The sequence below is a fragment of the Carassius gibelio genome, chromosome A1 (genome assembly GCF_023724105.1).
Source record: "Carassius gibelio isolate Cgi1373 ecotype wild population from Czech Republic chromosome A1, carGib1.2-hapl.c, whole genome shotgun sequence".
In the NCBI taxonomy this organism is placed as follows: Eukaryota; Metazoa; Chordata; class Actinopteri; order Cypriniformes; family Cyprinidae; genus Carassius; species Carassius gibelio.
Window position 1 is genome coordinate 27,318,471 of NC_068371.1, and position 6,000 is coordinate 27,324,470.

Consider the following 6,000-nt stretch of genomic DNA (forward strand, 5'->3'; position numbering starts at 1 on the left):
TTTAAAAAAACAAAAATAAAATTGTGTCACCCTCAGCACTCATCATCACAAAGACCAATATTGTCCAACATCTGAGGAGCACTTTGTCTTGTAAAAGAAATTGTAGATAGAGGCTCCCCTTTGATGCCAATCAGATGCTGTTCTCTTTCATCATATGGTTAGCAAGGTTAGCCGGCTACCTGCATTCCAAAGTTTCGATATCTCCCAGGAGCTGAATGCTCAGTTCTTGTTAAAATATCTAATGTTTGAAAAGGTTCAGACTGATCCTACATTCTGAGTTTGGTAAATGAATAGGTGCGTTGCCAGCACACGAGCAGCTTGGCTGAATCGTGTAGTGAATTTTGTTAGCTTCATATTTGCTCATTTCATCTAAAGCATCTTATGTAATTGATGAGATGGTAAAACAGTTGTACAGGTACATCATCTAAATAGCATAGAAAAGATTAATTTTGAAATTTGACCTTGTTTTAGACAGAGGCTATGGATGGAATAGCATACCAGCATATTAATGCTCTTTCGGTATATATACAGATTTTCTGTTTGCATGGAATAACTGGATGACTTTTTTTTTTTTTTTTTTTTGCCAGAGTGGCAGAGAGAGTTAGAAATTGTAATCCAAAAAGCAATGTGCATTGCTTTTAATTTTGTGTGTGTGTGTGTGTGTGTGTGTGTGTGTGTATATATATATATATATATATATATATATATATATATATATATATATATATATATATTATGCAGTTTAAAATAACTGATTTCTATTTCAGTTTAATAAAATAATAAAATGATTTGTTCTAGTTATGGCAAATCACAGATTTCACAGATTCAGTGTCACTCGATCCTTCAGAATCCATATATGCTCAAGTAACATTTCTTCTTATTATTATCACAATTAAACATATTTTTGCTGTTTAATATTTTGTAGAAATATGTTTTGAGATGATTCTTTGATGAATACTTCAAAAGAATAGCATTTATTTGAAATATAAATATTTTGTATTGTTTTAATGAATACATCAAAAGAATAACATTTTTAAAATATAGATCTTTTGTAACATTATAAATGTCTTACTCTCACTTTAATGCCTCCATGCTGAATAAAAGTATTAATTTATTTAAAAAAAATATTACTAACATTGAATGTTAGAGTACATAATTTAAATGTTTAAATGAAATCAAATGGACTATGAACTAATTAAGTAATATAATGTAAAACTACAACAACAAAGCTAATTGTATATTATCCATTGACAAGGCTGTAAACCCTCTGTTAATTGTCTAAGTGGACAACTGATGCATAATATCAGCCAATTAATTAGACCAACTGACTAAATGAAATATGCTGGTGTATTCCATCCAGAACACAGCCAGGGTGTAAGATAGCTATGGCTTCATCTGCACTAATCGGGATACATCTTTCAGTATAAAACTCCCTCCAGTTGCACATGCATTTGCCGAATGTTTCTCGTCCACTCTGAAATGTCAGAAAATGGTCAAGTCCAATTGTTAATATGATTTTTTATTTTTTTTTATAAAAGCTCACTGAGATAACACCGATAGACTAGGCATAAGTTCTCACGCTGTTCTTCTGGCATTATCAGTTTATTACCAATATATCTTGCAGTTAGTCGCCATTGGTTAAAAAACACAGTTGCCCTCATGTTTTGCTGCACAACAGCAAATGCAACTACTAAATGTTCTGTTGTCTTTTTAGAAAGTTAATTGGAAGATTGTACACAGTAACATATCTTTAGCAACGCTGTGAAAGTGAATAGCACATAACACACACAAACCGGTAAATGTGTAACATGGCTAAACCTGTCACCATACTTCTTTTTCCGCAATGCAAAAACAGCATTTTCGTTTTTTATCCACTTGGGAGAGTGTCATCAAAAGGCTTGTTTTAGCGGGACAAAAATGGCATCTCAGTGTAGATGGAAGGCCAAAACGTAGAAGAAAAAGACACAACTTCAAATGTGGATTTGTGTAGATAGCGTGTGTTTTTCTTGAGATGCATTTTCTGCAAAGACAGATAAGTGCTATTTTTATTTGACCTGTATCAAGTAAACCACTGAGACTGAAACTGGTGTGATTTCATTGGCATTGCATAGTTATTTTTAATGGAATTCAGTATTTTTTCAACTGCCAGCCATATTCTGGGAGCGATGCTGGTGTAACTACAGTACTTGCTTATCTGCCAACTCAGTGACTCTTTGGCACAGACTATAACTGAATGTTATAGTGATGATTACAGTATATAACCTCTCATCAACCTTACGATCACACAGTTTCCACAACAAAACAACTCCTCATATTGCTTTCTAATCATCTACATCCCAGTCTTTGAGTTTTTTTGTTCATTCTACCCTTTTCTTCTTATTTTTTTCCCCGTTCCTTTCCGAACTCTTCCAGGAAAGCTGGTGTTTGGTTTGTACTGTTCAATGAAGCTTCCAGCGGAGCAGCAGTGAGGGGTCTGTTTCTCAAATTGATGGTCTGTGATGTATGTGTCCTCTTGTTGTTGATCATTGGGCCATTCACATTCTGGCCTGGTTAGATCTAGTTCGCTTTCTTCTTTAAAGACAGTAGTCACGGTAGAGCCTTAATCTTTTGAAAGAACAGACTGATGAGTTTCTAAGGAAAAAAAAATTGTAAATAAGTATTATGTTTTCTACACTTAATTTTGATAATCATAAGGTTCCTCAACAATGTTTTCTTAATTAAGGTAACAAAAGACTGGGGTAATGGCTGATACAAGTGAGGCTTTGCATGTATCAGAAGCAAAATATTGATTTAGTAAATATAAACAAATATAGATGTATAAAAGTAAAAATAAACAGTTATAATATTTTAATTATCATAATAATGTATTATTATTATAGCCTTTATCATACCTCTTTTTTGTAGTCTTGTCAAAAAAAAATAGAAAAAAAATTAGGTTACAGATAAAAGGTTTTTCTTAAAATTGATGAAAGTATTTCAACACCTGAAAGGACTCTTACCTTGCTAGCTTCAGAGTGATGCAAGTGCCCCATTTAAATTTTCTCTCTTATCTTGTCCTTAGGTTGTCTTTCAGGGTTTGTACTTAAGTCTTATGATATGCTCCAAGTCTGTGCTCTTGCTTTGTGTCTTTATTTTAAGCACTGTGTTATGGGGATCCCCTCTGCAGGGCTCATATGTTTAAACAAGTAAATACTGTTCCCCCCAAAATGAAAATCTGTTGTCATTTACTCGCCCTCATGTCATTCCAAGCGCGTCTTTCTTCTGAGGAACACCAAAGAAGATATGTTCACACAAAGACAAAATTGTTAACTGAGATATATATCAAAATATTTTGGTGTTTCGCCGAAATAAAAAGGTTTGCAACATTAGGGTGAGTAAATGATCCAGGCTCAAGGTTTATTATTACAGATTTGCATAGATGTTTCTCCAGCAGAGTACAAACAGTTTTCCTCCGTTCTTTTCGTTTTACCCATTTAGAAGCAATTAGGCTGTAACCCATCACTAAAAAACAAAAAACAAGATATATAGCTTGCTTAGCCTTAGGCATTAATTGGTTAAGCCTGAGGAGTGCCGGCCACAAACTTGACTCATAAGTTGTTGCTTGGAAAACATGTCTGGAGGCCTTGGTATGCTCACCCTCGCTGCACCATCAATTGCAAGTTTAATGGATTTTTTCCAGGTGAGGAAAGCCAGCTGTGGCCACTCTGATGAAAGCTGTTTGTGCTCATTCTTAGGGCACATGTGTGTACCCAAACATGTAAGCATTAATGCATGTATACAGCATATATTCATCATAATATAGTGATTTATTTTAATTATATATATATATATATATATATATATATATATATATATATAAACTCAACTTTGTCCTTTGATGTTGTTAGAAAAAAAAGCACTTCTTGCATTTTGCGGCCTGGTTCTTGTCTCTTATCAGCTCTTTCAAACACTTGCATTGTTCTGTGTTGTTTAAGTGACTTCCCTTGACTATTTTGAACCTTTTTTTCTTGCATAGTTTCTTTGTTTCAGTGTTAATTTTGTTGATGTTCAGCATCTTACATATCAGTAACTTTTAATTTGTGCATAGCTGCACTGCTTTTTGGACAAGCCTACAATTGATTTTCATTGAAACAGGCCAATGCACCTGCCTAGCGAATACGCTGAGACCATTTGAAAGTATTAACAATGAATGTAGAATATGTCACTGTCATGTTTTGGCAGTGTTGTACATTCATAGTATATAGTACAGACAATGAATGAATGATTACACCATTATCAACTCCCATCTGTCTGAGTGAAGACTTGTGAATGTTTACATGTCAAAGCATCAGAGCATGTCCTTCTTGCCTTATCACTGCGTTTCTGAAATTTATGTATGCTTTTTTAAGTTAAAAAGGTCTACAGTTTGTCATGTATTTTGTTGATTCCAGTGTATATAGAATAAAGAAACATACATTGCGGTCCCCAAATGTTTAATTGTGTTTGAGGTCTGAGGCTTTATAGACTTATGCGAGACATTCATCTTATAATTTACCACATGGACATTTGATTTACTGTGTATACTGTAGTTATGTAAGTACTGAAATACACTATGTACTTGTGGATGTTTGTGCAGGTTCTTACATGTATTATCTAACACAGAATTATTATATTTAATTAGATAAGCTTTGAGATTTTACATTTAAATAAAAAATGATTGTATAATAATGTCGTATAACTATAAGCTCAAATTTTAGTATGCTTTATTGATAGCTTGTGACAAATAAGCATTTTAATTGAATGTTTCAGCTGTGTTTTCATTTTTAAAACGAGCAAACTTGCCATTTTCACTGGCTAAATGATTATACTGGTATACAAGCGTTCTCATTTTTCAAAGAATAGTTTACCCAAAAATGAAGATTTGCTAAAAATGCACTCAACTGCAGGCCATGCAATAAGTAGATGAGGTTATTTCTTCATCTAAACAGATTTGGAGAAATTGACATGACTTGCTCACTAGTGTACCCTCTGCAGTGAATGAGAGTCTGAGAGAGTTGATAAAAACAACCTAGTAATCCACATGATTCCAGTCCATCATCACTTTGGATCTTGGGAATGATAAAAAAACAAATCTATCATTAAAGTGTTTTAACTTTAAACCATTGGCTAAAATATGAGTCTGTTATTCATTATTCAAAATACTTTCTCAAAATCCACTGACATATTTGTTTAGATCTGTTTTGGACTTAATCTTTGCATAGTTCTGTATTGATTCAGACGGCTTTTACATTACATAGAAGTTAATTGATGGATGGGAGTGATGTGGATTATTGTGATGCTTTTATCATCTGATTGGCCTCTCAATCTGACGGCACCCATTCACTGCAGAGGATCCATCGGTGAGCAAGTGATGTAATGCTACATTTCTCCAAATCTGTTCAAAAGGAGAAACTAACTCATCTACGTCTTTGATGGCTTGAGGGTGAGAAGCAAATGTTCATTTCTGGCTGAACTATTCCTTTGAGGAAGGTTAAAAACTGTGGGATAAAGCTTGTTGTTATGTAAGACGTGTTTTTTTTACAAATGACTAGCTTTTTTGATAATGGTGTTGTCTGATCTTGCACATGATGGAGCGGTTATTAATTTGTGCAGTGTTTACTGTGATTCTTAACTGTGTTTTTTAAGTTGAATGTGTTTGGTTTAAAAGCTCTGTATCGCCAATGTTTTTGTTAGATATTTTGACTCTAGTGCAAAGTCTTGTAATTGCCAAACTGTGATTGTTGGAAATAAATGTGTTCAAACTTCAAAGGCTTTTAAAATGACAAAAGTGAGATTCCAGTCCTCATCTATTTGACAGCCCCATGGAAACACCGTTTTGAAAAGAAATAATTTCTTCTGATTTTACTCAAATTGAAATAGGGTCAGCTGAGCAATTGAAACTAAAATGCCCTCTGTACTCATGTGTTTATGATTTTTGTTGTAGCAGATGGGGAGGTGGAGTTTCTGAACCACTGATCTACA

At 33.8% G+C, this 6,000-nt stretch overlaps 1 protein-coding gene across 1 annotated transcript in view; it reads left to right on the forward strand.

Moving 5' to 3' along the window:
- The window catches only part of LOC128017327 (neuromedin-K receptor), a 41,456-nt gene extending 35,669 nt beyond the window's left edge, over nt 1-5,787 (forward strand). Inside the window, exon 6 of the mRNA XM_052602675.1 lies at nt 2,413-5,787. The gene's annotated coding sequence lies outside the window, so the exon portion shown is untranslated. The remainder of the gene's footprint in view (nt 1-2,412) is intronic.
- The last annotated feature ends 213 nt before the right edge of the window (nt 5,788-6,000 follow it).